Source organism: Rhodnius prolixus, unplaced genomic scaffold (assembly GCF_049639745.1).
Source record: "Rhodnius prolixus isolate KJV_2025 unplaced genomic scaffold, Rpr scaffold_6, whole genome shotgun sequence".
Lineage (NCBI taxonomy): Eukaryota > Metazoa > Arthropoda > Insecta > Hemiptera > Reduviidae > Rhodnius > Rhodnius prolixus.
In genome coordinates, this window is record NW_027411634.1 from 41,761,459 (window position 1) to 41,776,857 (window position 15,399).

Consider the following 15,399-nt stretch of genomic DNA (forward strand, 5'->3'; position numbering starts at 1 on the left):
ATATAAAAATGAATAGAAGATAAAAAATAAAATAAAAAGAAGGCAGTGCACAACGAGCAGCTGTACATTTCTAAAAAGAATAAAAAAAAAGTAATGATTAATAATATTGCGAGATAATTGATAGATGCTGCAGCATCCCGTTACAAATAAGCACCACCAATCGTAGGCCCGCTCTACATTCTCTCTCACTAGAGGAGGTACTGACTGAGAGCGCAACGTTCTCTCGCGCCAAATAGCACCAAGACTTAGCGCCAAACACAACCTGTCTTCTACACACGGCCTCATGTATCTATTTCATTATTATCTTTTCTTCCATTTTATTGCGGCCAATCTACACTAGTATAAATTATTTTTTTGACTGTAAAAAAAAGTAAAATAAAATAAAATTGGGTCAAAAAAGATTACTTCATTAAAAAATACGAAGTTAGTTTAAACTAAAAAAAAAAAAAAAAAAACAGAATAAGTACTAGAGAAGCAATGGTAATAAAATATACGAGGTGTGTTCAAAAAGTAACGGGAATTTTTAAATTTCGCGGGTTTGGAGAGTCTGATTGTAATTTTTTTTTTTTTATTATGTTGGTACACATGCCCCTGAAGTACGATAAAATTTTCAGTAATATTCATTGTTTACTTCTTAAGTGGCAGCCGTTAAGGTTAGACGTGTTTTTCGAGCTTGGCGATTTTTGTTTGTTAAAAAAAATGAATCAAAGAATTTGTATTAAATTTTGCGTAAAAAATGAAATAAAGTGTGTGAAATGTTAATAAAGGCATATGGTGAGTCTGCTATGAGTAAAACAAGGATTTACGAGTGGTATAAGCGTTTCCAAGATGGCCGCGAAAACGTTGAAGATGACGAACGACCTGGACGTCCAAGCACATCAACAACCGATGAAAACGTGAAAAAAGTGAAAGAAATGGTTATGAACGATCGCCGAATCACAATCAGAGAAGTCGCTGATGATGTTGCCATATCAATTGGCTCATGCCATGAAATTTTTTCGGATGTTTTGGGTATGAAACGTGTGGCAGCAAAATTTGTTCCAAAATTGTTGAATTTCGAACAAAAACAGCGGAGAATGGAAGTTGCTCAAGAGTCACTCAATGAAGTCGACAACGATGCGGATCTACTGAAACGTGTTATAACAGGTGACGAAACATGGGTTTACGGATATGATGTCGAAACTAAGGCTCAATCGTCCCAGTGGAGGCATTCTGGATCGCCAAGACGTAAAAAGGCTCGACAAGTGCGGTCGAATGTGAAGGTTTTGCTCACTGTGTTCTTCGATTTTAATGGCATAGTGCATCATGCATTCTTGCCACAAGGTCAAACAATCAATAAGGAGTACTACCTACAAGTTCAACGCCGTTTGCGTGAAGCAATCCGAAAAAAACGCCCGGATTTGTGGCAAAACAATTCATGGATTTTGCACCACGATAATGCACCTGCTCACACTTCATTGCTTGGTCGTGAATTTTTGGCCAAAAACAAAACTTTAACGATGCCCCAGCCTCCATATTCGCCAGACATGGCTCCATGTGACTTTTTTCTATTTCCAAACATAAAGAGAACATTAAAAGGCCGTCGTTTTACAAGCATAGATGACATTAAAGCGAATCGCTGAAAGAGCTGAAAGCTATCACAAAGATCGAGTTTCAGAAGTGTTTCGAGGATTGGAAAAAGCGCTGGCACAAGTGTATTGTATGCGAAGGGGACTACTTTGAAGGCGACAATATTAATGTAGATGAATAAATAAATATTTTTTTCAAAAAACGAAAATTCCCGTTACTTTTTGAACACACCTCGTAAACAGCTGATAGTCTGCAAACTTGCAATGGACGTCTCCTGACGGCTCAATAGCCAACTTGATAGAACAAAATTATCGTGTTATACATTTATACGGAACATAAAAAAAAAAAAGGCGCTCTTTTATTCTTACTTATTCTTCAAACAAGAAAGTTCTCCTCTGTGTATACAATATGTTAGCCGCAAAAAGGTTCCATGCGATCCGGATTGCAGAGGTTAGACATCCTGAACAGTTACTTACTCAAACCACTGCTATAAATTATAACAAAAATTGAAACTAGCAGAAAAATGTTCCGAATTTGAATTCTTATTACAGGGTAACTAATCCGATCTTGAGGAAGCATCAAAATTGAAATTTCACCGGATATTTAAAGAAACGCCACTAATTAGTAACCCTAATAGTCGTTTTCTGCCCGATAGATATTTACCAACTTTTACACAATTATAGACAATATTAGTCTCCATAAACAGGTTAAATATAAACAAAATCTATCGAGTAGTTTTCGAGATATTTGATGTTAAAGTTTTCACTTTCTAGAACGGAAACACACTTTAACTCAAAAAATCTCGATTTCTACTCGATAGATTATTACAACATTTTACACAATTATAGAAAATACTAGTCTTCATATACAGGTAAAGTATAAACAAAATCTATCGAGTAGTTTTCGAGATATTTGATGTTAAAGTTTTCACTTTCTAGAACACAAACAAACTTTAACTCAAAAAACCTCGTATTCTGCTCGATAGATTTTTAATAAATTTTAAACAATTATAGACAATGCTATTCTTTATATACAGATAAAATATAAACAAAATCTATTGAGTAGTTTTCGAGATATTTGATGTTAAAGTTTTCACTTTCTAGAACACAAACAAACTTTAACTCAAAAAATCTCGTTTTCTTTTCGATAGAATTTTACTAAATTTTGCAAAATTATGGACAATACTAGTCTCCATTTACAGGTAAAATATAAAGAAAATCTATCGAGTAGTTTTCGAGATATTTGATGTTAAAGTTTTCACTTTCTAGAACACAAACAAACTTTAACTCAAAAAATCTCGTTTTCTGCTCGATAGATTTTTAATAAATTTTAAACAATTATAGACAATACTAGTCTTCATATATAGGTAAAATATAAACAAAATCTATCGAGTAGTTTTCGAGATATTTAACGTTTAAGTTTTCACTTTCTAGAACAGAAACAAACTTTAACTCAAAAAATCTCGTTTTCTGCTCGATTGATTTTAACTAAATTTTACACAATTATAGACAATACTAGTCTTCATATACAGGTAAAATATAAACAAAATCTATCAAGTAGTTTAAGAAATATTTGATGTTAAAGTTTTCACTTTCTAGAACGGAAAAAAATTATAACTTAAAAAATCTCGCTTTCCGCTAAAAAGATTTTTACTAAAATTTAGAAAATCTATCTAGTAGTTTTCGAGATATTTGATGTTAAAGTTTTCACTTTCTAGAACAGAAACAAATTTTAACTCAAAAAAATCTCGTTTTCTGCTCGATAGATTTTTACAAAGTTTTACACAATTATAGACAATACTAGTCTTCATATACAGGTAAAATATAATGAAAATCTATCGAGTAGTTTTCGAGATATTTGATGTTAAAAATTTTCACTTTCAAGAACAGAAACAAACTAACTCAAAAAATCTCGTTTTCTGCTCGATAGATTTTTACTAAATTTTACACAATTATAGACAATACTAGTTTTCATATACCGGTAAAATATAAACAAAATCTATCGAGTAGTTTTCGAGATATTTAACGTTTAAATTTTCACTTTCTAGAACAGAAACAAACTTTAACTCAAAAAATCTCGTTTTCTGCTCGATTGATTTTTACTAAATTTTACACAATTATAGACAATACTGCTCTTCATATACTGGTAAAATATAAAGAAAATCTATCGAGTAGTTTTCGAGATATTTGATGTTAAAGTTTTCACTTTCTAGAAAGAAAAAAAATTATAACTTAAAAAATCTCGCTTTCCGCTAAAAAGATTTTTACTAAAATTTAGAAAATCTATCTAGTAGTTTTCGAGATATTTGATGTTAAAGTTTTCACTTTCTAGAACAGAAACAAACTTCAAGTCAAAAAATCTCGTTTTCTGCTCGATAGATTTTTCCTAATTTTTGAACAATTATAGACAATACCAGTCTCCATATAAAGGTAAAATATAATGAAAATCTATCGAGTAGTTTTCGAGATATTTGATGTTAAAAATTTTCACTTTCAAGAACAGAAACAAACTAACTCAAAAAATCTCGTTTTCTGCTCGATAGATTTTTACTAAATTTTACACAATTATAGACAATACTAGTTTTCATATACCGGTAAAATATAAACAAAATCTATCGAGTAGTTTTCGAGATATTTAACGTTTAAATTTTCACTTTCTAGAACAGAAACAAACTTTAACTCAAAAAATCTCGTTTTCTGCTCGATTGATTTTTACTAAATTTTACACAATTATAGACAATACTGCTCTTCATATACTGGTAAAATAAAAAGAAAATCTATCGAGTAGTTTTCGAGATATTTGATGTTAAAGTTTTCACTTTCTAGAACGGAAAAAAATTATAACTTAAAAAATCTCGCTTTCCGCTAAAAAGATTTTTACTAAAATTTAGAAAATCTATCTAGTAGTTTTCGAGATATTTGATGTTAAAGTTTTCACTTTCTAGAACAGAAACAAACTTCAAGTCAAAAAATCTCGTTTTCTGCTCGATAGATTTTTCCTAATTTTTGAACAATTATAGACAATACTAGTCTCCATATAAAGGTAAAATATAAAGAGAATCTATCAAGTAGTTTTCAAGATATTTGATGTTAAAGTTTTCACTTTCCAGAACAGGAACAAACTTCAAGTCAAAAAATCTCGTTTTCTCCTCGATAGATTTTTACTAAATTTTACACAATTATATACAATACTGGTCTTCATAAACAGGTAAAATATAAAGAAAATCTATCGAGTAGTTTTCGAGATATTTAACGTTTAAATTTTCACTTTCTAGGACAGAAACAAACTTTAACTCAAAAAATCTCGTTTTCTGCTCGATTGATTTTTACTAAATTTTACACAATTATAGACAATACTGGTCTTCATATACTGGTAAAATATAAAGAAAATCTATCGAGTAGTTTTCGAGATATTTGATGTTAAAGTTTTCACTTTCTAGAACGGAAAAAAATTATAACTTAAAAAATCTCGCTTTCCGCTAAAAAGATTTTTACTAAAATTCAGAAAATCTAACTAGTAGTTTTCGAGATATTTGATTTTAAAGTTTTCACTTTCTAGAACAGAAACAAACTTCAAGTCAAAAAATCTCGTTTTCTGCTCGATAGATTTTTCCTAATTTTTGAACAATTATAGACAATACTAGTCTCCTTATAAAGGTAAAATATAAAGAGAATCTATGAAGTAGTTTTCGAGATATTTGATGTTAAAGTTTTCACTTTCCAGAACAAGAACAAACTTCAAGTCAAAAAATCTCGTTTTCTCCTCGATAGATTTTTACTAAATTTTGCACAATTATAGACAATACTGGTCTTCATATACAGGTAAAATATAAAGAAAATCTATCGAGTAGTTTTCGAGATATTTAACGTTTAAATTTTCACTTTCTAGAACAGAAACCAACTTTAACTCAAAAAATCTCGTTTTCTGCTCGATTGATTTTTACTAAATTTTACACAATTATAGACAATACTGGTCTTCATACACTGGTAAAATATAAAGAAAATCTATCGAGTAGTTTTCGAGATATTTGATGTTACAGTTTTCACTTTCTAGAACGGAAAAAATTATAACTTAAAAAATCTCGCTTTCCGCTAAAAAGATTTTTACTAAAATTTAGAAAATCTATCTAGTAGTTTTCGAGATATTTGATGTTAAAGTTTTCACTTTCTAGAACTGAAACAAACTTCAAGTCAAAAAATCTCGTTTTCTGCTCGATAGATTTTTCCTAATTTTTGAACAATTATAGACAATACTAGTCTCCATATAAAGGTAAAATATAAAGAGAATCTATCAAGTAGTTTTCGAGATATTTGATGTTAAAGTTTTCACTTTCCAGAACAGGAACAAACTTCAAGTCAAAAAATCTCGTTTTCTCCTCGATAGATTTTTACTAAATTTTGCACAATTATAGACAATACTGGTCTTCATATACAGGTAAAATATAAAGAAAATCTATCGAGTAGTTTTCGAGATATTTGATGTTAAACTTTTTACTTTCCAAAACAGAAACAAACTTCAACTCAAAAAATCTCGTTTTCTGCTCGATAGATTTTCACTAAATTTTGCACAATTATAGACAATACTGGTCTTTATATACAGGTAAAATATAAACAAAATCTATCGAGTAGTTTTCGAGATATTTGATGTTAAAGTTTTCACTTTCTAGAACAGAAACAAACTTTGACTCAAAAAAATCACGTTTTCTGCTCGATAGATTTTTACAAAGTTTTACACAATTATAGACAATACTAGTCTTCATATACAGGTAAAATATAATGAAAATCTATCGAGTTGTTTTCGAGATATTTGATGTTAACAATTTTCACTTTCTAGAACAGAAACAAACATTAACTCAAAAAATCTGGTTTTCTGCTCGATAGATTTTTACTAAATTTTACACAATTATAGACAATACTAGTCTTCATATACACGTAAAATATAAACAAAATCTATCAAGTAGTTTAAGAGATATTTGATGTTAAAGTTTTCACTTTCTAGAACGTAAAAAAATTATAAATTTAAAAATCTCGCTTTCCGCTTAATAGATTTTTACTAAATTTTACACAATTATAGACAATTCTAGTCTCCATATACAGGTAAAATATTATGAAAATCTATTGAGTAGTTTTCGAGATATTTGATGTTAAAAATTTTCACTTTCTAGAACAGAAACAAATTTTAACTCAAAAAAATCTCGTTTTCTGCTCGATAGATTTTTACAAAGTTTTACACAATTATAGACAATACTAGTCTTCATATACAGGTAAAATATAATGAAAATCTATCGAGTAGTTTTCGAGATATTTGATGTTAAAAATTTTCACTTTCAAGAACAGAAACAAACTAACTCAAAAAATCTCGTTTTCTGCTCGATAGATTTTTACTAAATTTTACACAATTATAGACAATACTAGTTTTCATATACCGGTAAAATATAAACAAAATCTATCGAGTAGTTTTCGAGATATTTAACGTTTAAATTTTCACTTTCTAGAACAGAAACAAACTTTAACTCAAAAAATCTCGTTTTCTGCTCGATTGATTTTTACTAAATTTTACACAATTATAGACAATACTGCTCTTCATATACTGGTAAAATATAAAGAAAATCTATCGAGTAGTTTTCGAGATATTTGATGTTAAAGTTTTCACTTTCTAGAAAGAAAAAAAATTATAACTTAAAAAATCTCGCTTTCCGCTAAAAAGATTTTTACTAAAATTTAGAAAATCTATCTAGTAGTTTTCGAGATATTTGATGTTAAAGTTTTCACTTTCTAGAACAGAAACAAATTTTAACTCAAAAAAATCTCGTTTTCTGCTCCATAGATTTTTACTAAATTTTACACAATTATAGACAATACTAGTCTTCATATACAGGTAAAATATAAACAAAATCTATCGAGTAGTTTTCGAGATATTTGATGTTAAAGTTTTCACTTTCTAGAACGGAAAAAAATTATAACTTAAAAAATCTCGCTTTCCGCTTAATAAATTTTTACTAAAATTTAGAAAATCTATCTAGTAGTTTTCGAGATATTTGATGTTAAAGTTTTCACTTTCTAGAACAGAAACAAACTTCAAGTCAAAAAATCTCGTTTTCTGCTCGATAGATTTTTACTAAATTTTGCACAATTATATACAATACTGGTCTTCATATACAGGTAAAATATAAAGAAAATCTATCGAGTAGTTTTCGAGATATTTGATGTTAAAGTTTTCACTTTCTAGAACAGAAACAAATTTTAACTCAAAAAAATCTCGTTTTCTGCTCGATAGATTTTTACAAAGTTTTACACAATTATAGACAATACTAGTCTTCATATACAGGTAAAATATAATGAAAATCTATCGAGTAGTTTTCGAGATATTTGTTGTTAAAAATTTTCACTTTCAAGAACAGAAACAAACTAACTCAAAAAATCTCGTTTCCTGCTCGATAGATTTTTACTAAATTTTACACAATTATAGACAATACTAGTTTTCATATACCGGTAAAATATTAACAAAATCTATCGAGTAGTTTTCGAGATATTTAACGTTTAAATTTTCACTTTCTAGAACAGAAACAAACTTTAACTCAAAAAATCTCGTTTTCTGCTCGATTGATTTTTACTAAATTTTACACAATTATAGACAATACTGGTCTTCATATACTGTCAAAATATAAAGAAAATCTATCGAGTAGTTTTCGAGATATTTGATGTTAAAGTTTTCACTTTCTAGAACGGAAAAAATTATAACTTAAAAAATCTCGCTTTCCGCTAAAAAGATTTTTACTAAAATTTAGAAAATCTATCTAGTAGTTTTCGAGATATTTGATGTTAAAAATTTTCACTTTCAAGAACAGAAACAAACTAACTCAAAAAATCTCGTTTCCTGCTCGATAGATTTTTACTAAATTTTACACAATTATAGACAATACTAGTTTTCATATACCGGTAAAATATAAACAAAATCTATCGAGTAGTTTTCGAGATATTTGATGTTAAAGTTTTCACTTTCTAGAACGGAAAAAAATTATAACTTAAAAAATCTCGCTTTCCGCTAAAAAGATTTTTACTAAATTTTACACAATTATAGACAATACTGGTCTTCATATACTGTCAAAATATAAAGAAAATCTATCGAGTAGTTTTTGAGATATTTGATGTTAAAGTTTTGACTTTCTAGAACGGAAAAAATTATAACTTAAAAAATCTCGCTTTCCGCTAAAAAGATTTTTACTAAAATTTAGAAAATCTATCTAGTAGTTTTCGAGATATTTGATGTTAAAGTTTTCACTTTCTAGAACAGAAACAAACTTCAAGTCAAAAAATCTCGTTTTCTGCTCGATAGATTTTTCCTAATTTTTGAACAATTATAGACAATACTAGTCTCCATATAAAGGTAAAATATAAAGAGAATCTATCAAGTAGTTTTCGAGATATTTGATGTTAAAGTTTTCACTTTCCAGAACAGGAACAAACTTCAAGTCAAAAAATCTCGTTTTCTGCTCGATAGATTTTTCCTAATTTTTGAACAATTATAGACAATACTAGTCTCCTTATAAAGGTAAAATATAAAGAGAATCTATGAAGTAGTTTTCGAGATATTTGATGTTAAAGTTTTCACTTTCCAGAACAAGAACAAACTTCAAGTCAAAAAATCTCGTTTTCTCCTCGATAGATTTTTACTAAATTTTGCACAATTATAGACAATACTGGTCTTCATATACAGGTAAAATATAAAGAAAATCTATCGAGTAGTTTTCGAGATATTTAACGTTTAAATTTTCACTTTCTAGAACAGAAACCAACTTTAACTCAAAAAATCTCGTTTTCTGCTCGATTGATTTTTACTAAATTTTACACAATTATAGACAATACTGGTCTTCATACACTGGTAAAATATAAAGAAAATCTATCGAGTAGTTTTCGAGATATTTGATGTTACAGTTTTCACTTTCTAGAACGGAAAAAATTATAACTTAAAAAATCTCGCTTTCCGCTAAAAAGATTTTTACTAAAATTTAGAAAATCTATCTAGTAGTTTTCGAGATATTTGATGTTAAAGTTTTCACTTTCTAGAACTGAAACAAACTTCAAGTCAAAAAATCTCGTTTTCTGCTCGATAGATTTTTCCTAATTTTTGAACAATTATAGACAATACTAGTCTCCATATAAAGGTAAAATATAAAGAGAATCTATCAAGTAGTTTTCGAGATATTTGATGTTAAAGTTTTCACTTTCCAGAACAGGAACAAACTTCAAGTCAAAAAATCTCGTTTTCTCCTCGATAGATTTTTACTAAATTTTGCACAATTATAGACAATACTGGTCTTCATATACAGGTAAAATATAAAGAAAATCTATCGAGTAGTTTTCGAGATATTTGATGTTAAACTTTTTACTTTCCAAAACAGAAACAAACTTCAACTCAAAAAATCTCGTTTTCTGCTCGATAGATTTTCACTAAATTTTGCACAATTATAGACAATACTGGTCTTTATATACAGGTAAAATATAAACAAAATCTATCGAGTAGTTTTCGAGATATTTGATGTTAAAGTTTTCACTTTCTAGAACAGAAACAAACTTTGACTCAAAAAAATCACGTTTTCTGCTCGATAGATTTTTACAAAGTTTTACACAATTATAGACAATACTAGTCTTCATATACAGGTAAAATATAATGAAAATCTATCGAGTTGTTTTCGAGATATTTGATGTTAACAATTTTCACTTTCTAGAACAGAAACAAACATTAACTCAAAAAATCTGGTTTTCTGCTCGATAGATTTTTACTAAATTTTACACAATTATAGACAATACTAGTCTTCATATACAGGTAAAATATAAACAAAATCTATCAAGTAGTTTAAGAGATATTTGATGTTAAAGTTTTCACTTTCTAGAACGTAAAAAAATTATAAATTTAAAAATCTCGCTTTCCGCTTAATAGATTTTTACTAAATTTTACACAATTATAGACAATTCTAGTCTCCATATACAGGTAAAATATTATGAAAATCTATTGAGTAGTTTTCGAGATATTTGATGTTAAAAATTTTCACTTTCTAGAACAGAAACAAATTTTAACTCAAAAAAATCTCGTTTTCTGCTCGATAGATTTTTACAAAGTTTTACACAATTATAGACAATACTAGTCTTCATATACAGGTAAAATATAATGAAAATCTATCGAGTAGTTTTCGAGATATTTGATGTTAAAAATTTTCACTTTCAAGAACAGAAACAAACTAACTCAAAAAATCTCGTTTTCTGCTCGATAGATTTTTACTAAATTTTACACAATTATAGACAATACTAGTTTTCATATACCGGTAAAATATAAACAAAATCTATCGAGTAGTTTTCGAGATATTTAACGTTTAAATTTTCACTTTCTAGAACAGAAACAAACTAACTCAAAAAATCTCGTTTCCTGCTCGATAGATTTTTACTAAATTTTACACAATTATAGACAATACTAGTTTTCATATACCGGTAAAATATTAACAAAATCTATCGAGTAGTTTTCGAGATATTTAACGTTTAAATTTTCACTTTCTAGAACAGAAACAAACTTTAACTCAAAAAATCTCGTTTTCTGCTCGATTGATTTTTACTAAATTTTACACAATTATAGACAATACTGGTCTTCATATACTGTCAAAATATAAAGAAAATCTATCGAGTAGTTTTCGAGATATTTGATGTTAAAGTTTTCACTTTCTAGAACGGAAAAAATTATAACTTAAAAAATCTCGCTTTCCGCTAAAAAGATTTTTACTAAAATTTAGAAAATCTATCTAGTAGTTTTCGAGATATTTGATGTTAAAAATTTTCACTTTCAAGAACAGAAACAAACTAACTCAAAAAATCTCGTTTCCTGCTCGATAGATTTTTACTAAATTTTACACAATTATAGACAATACTAGTTTTCATATACCGGTAAAATATAAACAAAATCTATCGAGTAGTTTTCGAGATATTTGATGTTAAAGTTTTCACTTTCTAGAACGGAAAAAAATTATAACTTAAAAAATCTCGCTTTCCGCTAAAAAGATTTTTACTAAATTTTACACAATTATAGACAATACTGGTCTTCATATACTGTCAAAATATAAAGAAAATCTATCGAGTAGTTTTTGAGATATTTGATGTTAAAGTTTTGACTTTCTAGAACGGAAAAAATTATAACTTAAAAAATCTCGCTTTCCGCTAAAAAGATTTTTACTAAAATTTAGAAAATCTATCTAGTAGTTTTCGAGATATTTGATGTTAAAGTTTTCACTTTCTAGAACAGAAACAAACTTCAAGTCAAAAAATCTCGTTTTCTGCTCGATAGATTTTTCCTAATTTTTGAACAATTATAGACAATACTAGTCTCCATATAAAGGTAAAATATAAAGAGAATCTATCAAGTAGTTTTCGAGATATTTGATGTTAAAGTTTTCACTTTCCAGAACAGGAACAAACTTCAAGTCAAAAAATCTCGTTTTCTGCTCGATAGATTTTTCCTAATTTTTGAACAATTATAGACAATACTAGTCTCCTTATAAAGGTAAAATATAAAGAGAATCTATGAAGTAGTTTTCGAGATATTTGATGTTAAAGTTTTCACTTTCCAGAACAAGAACAAACTTCAAGTCAAAAAATCTCGTTTTCTCCTCGATAGATTTTTACTAAATTTTGCACAATTATAGACAATACTGGTCTTCATATACAGGTAAAATATAAAGAAAATCTATCGAGTAGTTTTCGAGATATTTAACGTTTAAATTTTCACTTTCTAGAACAGAAACCAACTTTAACTCAAAAAATCTCGTTTTCTGCTCGATTGATTTTTACTAAATTTTACACAATTATAGACAATACTGGTCTTCATACACTGGTAAAATATAAAGAAAATCTATCGAGTAGTTTTCGAGATATTTGATGTTACAGTTTTCACTTTCTAGAACGGAAAAAATTATAACTTAAAAAATCTCGCTTTCCGCTAAAAAGATTTTTACTAAAATTTAGAAAATCTATCTAGTAGTTTTCGAGATATTTGATGTTAAAGTTTTCACTTTCTAGAACGGAAAAAAATTATAACTTAAAAAATCTCGCTTTCCGCTTAATAAATTTTTACTAAAATTTAGAAAATCTATCTAGTAGTTTTCGAGATATTTGATGTTAAAGTTTTCACTTTCTAGAACAGAAACAAACTTCAAGTCAAAAAATCTCGTTTTCTGCTCGATAGATTTTTACTAAATTTTGCACAATTATATACAATACTGGTCTTCATATACAGGTAAAATATAAAGAAAATCTATCGAGTAGTTTTCGAGATATTTGATGTTAAAGTTTTCACTTTCTAGAACAGAAACAAATTTTAACTCAAAAAAATCTCGTTTTCTGCTCGATAGATTTTTACAAAGTTTTACACAATTATAGACAATACTAGTCTTCATATACAGGTAAAATATAATGAAAATCTATCGAGTAGTTTTCGAGATATTTGTTGTTAAAAATTTTCACTTTCAAGAACAGAAACAAACTAACTCAAAAAATCTCGTTTCCTGCTCGATAGATTTTTACTAAATTTTACACAATTATAGACAATACTAGTTTTCATATACCGGTAAAATATTAACAAAATCTATCGAGTAGTTTTCGAGATATTTAACGTTTAAATTTTCACTTTCTAGAACAGAAACAAACTTTAACTCAAAAAATCTCGTTTTCTGCTCGATTGATTTTTACTAAATTTTACACAATTATAGACAATACTGGTCTTCATATACTGTCAAAATATAAAGAAAATCTATCGAGTAGTTTTCGAGATATTTGATGTTAAAGTTTTCACTTTCTAGAACGGAAAAAATTATAACTTAAAAAATCTCGCTTTCCGCTAAAAAGATTTTTACTAAAATTTAGAAAATCTATCTAGTAGTTTTCGAGATATTTGATGTTAAAAATTTTCACTTTCAAGAACAGAAACAAACTAACTCAAAAAATCTCGTTTCCTGCTCGATAGATTTTTACTAAATTTTACACAATTATAGACAATACTAGTTTTCATATACCGGTAAAATATAAACAAAATCTATCGAGTAGTTTTCGAGATATTTGATGTTAAAGTTTTCACTTTCTAGAACGGAAAAAAATTATAACTTAAAAAATCTCGCTTTCCGCTAAAAAGATTTTTACTAAATTTTACACAATTATAGACAATACTGGTCTTCATATACTGTCAAAATATAAACAAAATCTATCGAGTAGTTTTCGAGATATTTGATGTTAAAGTTTTCACTTTCTAGAACGGAAAAAAATTATAACTTAAAAAATCTCGCTTTCCGCTTAATAAATTTTTACTAAAATTTAGAAAATCTATCTAGTAGTTTTCGAGATATTTGATGTTAAAGTTTTCACTTTCTAGAACAGAAACAAACTTCAAGTCAAAAAATCTCGTTTTCTGCTCGATAGATTTTTACTAAATTTTGCACAATTATATACAATACTGGTCTTCATATACAGGTAAAATATAAAGAAAATCTATCGAGTAGTTTTCGAGATATTTGATGTTAAAGTTTTCACTTTCTAGAACAGAAACAAATTTTAACTCAAAAAAATCTCGTTTTCTGCTCGATAGATTTTTACAAAGTTTTACACAATTATAGACAATACTAGTCTTCATATACAGGTAAAATATAATGAAAATCTATCGAGTAGTTTTCGAGATATTTGTTGTTAAAAATTTTCACTTTCAAGAACAGAAACAAACTAACTCAAAAAATCTCGTTTCCTGCTCGATAGATTTTTACTAAATTTTACACAATTATAGACAATACTAGTTTTCATATACCGGTAAAATATTAACAAAATCTATCGAGTAGTTTTCGAGATATTTAACGTTTAAATTTTCACTTTCTAGAACAGAAACAAACTTTAACTCAAAAAATCTCGTTTTCTGCTCGATTGATTTTTACTAAATTTTACACAATTATAGACAATACTGGTCTTCATATACTGTCAAAATATAAAGAAAATCTATCGAGTAGTTTTCGAGATATTTGATGTTAAAGTTTTCACTTTCTAGAACGGAAAAAATTATAACTTAAAAAATCTCGCTTTCCGCTAAAAAGATTTTTACTAAAATTTAGAAAATCTATCTAGTAGTTTTCGAGATATTTGATGTTAAAAATTTTCACTTTCAAGAACAGAAACAAACTAACTCAAAAAATCTCGTTTCCTGCTCGATAGATTTTTACTAAATTTTACACAATTATAGACAATACTAGTTTTCATATACCGGTAAAATATAAACAAAATCTATCGAGTAGTTTTCGAGATATTTGATGTTAAAGTTTTCACTTTCTAGAACGGAAAAAAATTATAACTTAAAAAATCTCGCTTTCCGCTAAAAAGATTTTTACTAAATTTTACACAATTATAGACAATACTGGTCTTCATATACTGTCAAAATATAAAGAAAATCTATCGAGTAGTTTTTGAGATATTTGATGTTAAAGTTTTGACTTTCTAGAACGGAAAAAATTATAACTTAAAAAATCTCGCTTTCCGCTAAAAAGATTTTTACTAAAATTTAGAAAATCTATCTAGTAGTTTTCGAGATATTTGATGTTAAAGTTTTCACTTTCTAGAACAGAAACAAACTTCAAGTCAAAAAATCTCGTTTTCTGCTCGATAGATTTTTCCTAATTTTTGAACAATTATAGACAATACTAGTCTCCATATAAAGGTAAAATATAAAGAGAATCTATCAAGTAGTTTTCGAGATATTTGATGTTAAAGTTTTCACTTTCCAGAACAGGAACAAACTTCAAGTCAAAAAATCTCGTTT

At 27.6% G+C, this 15,399-nt stretch overlaps 1 protein-coding gene across 2 annotated transcripts in view; it reads right to left on the bottom strand.

Annotated features, from left to right (window-relative positions):
* Positions 1-15,399, bottom strand: part of jing (AE binding protein 2 jing) — a 255,111-nt gene that overhangs the window by 188,483 nt on the left and 51,229 nt on the right. The gene's annotated exons all lie outside the window — the stretch shown is intronic.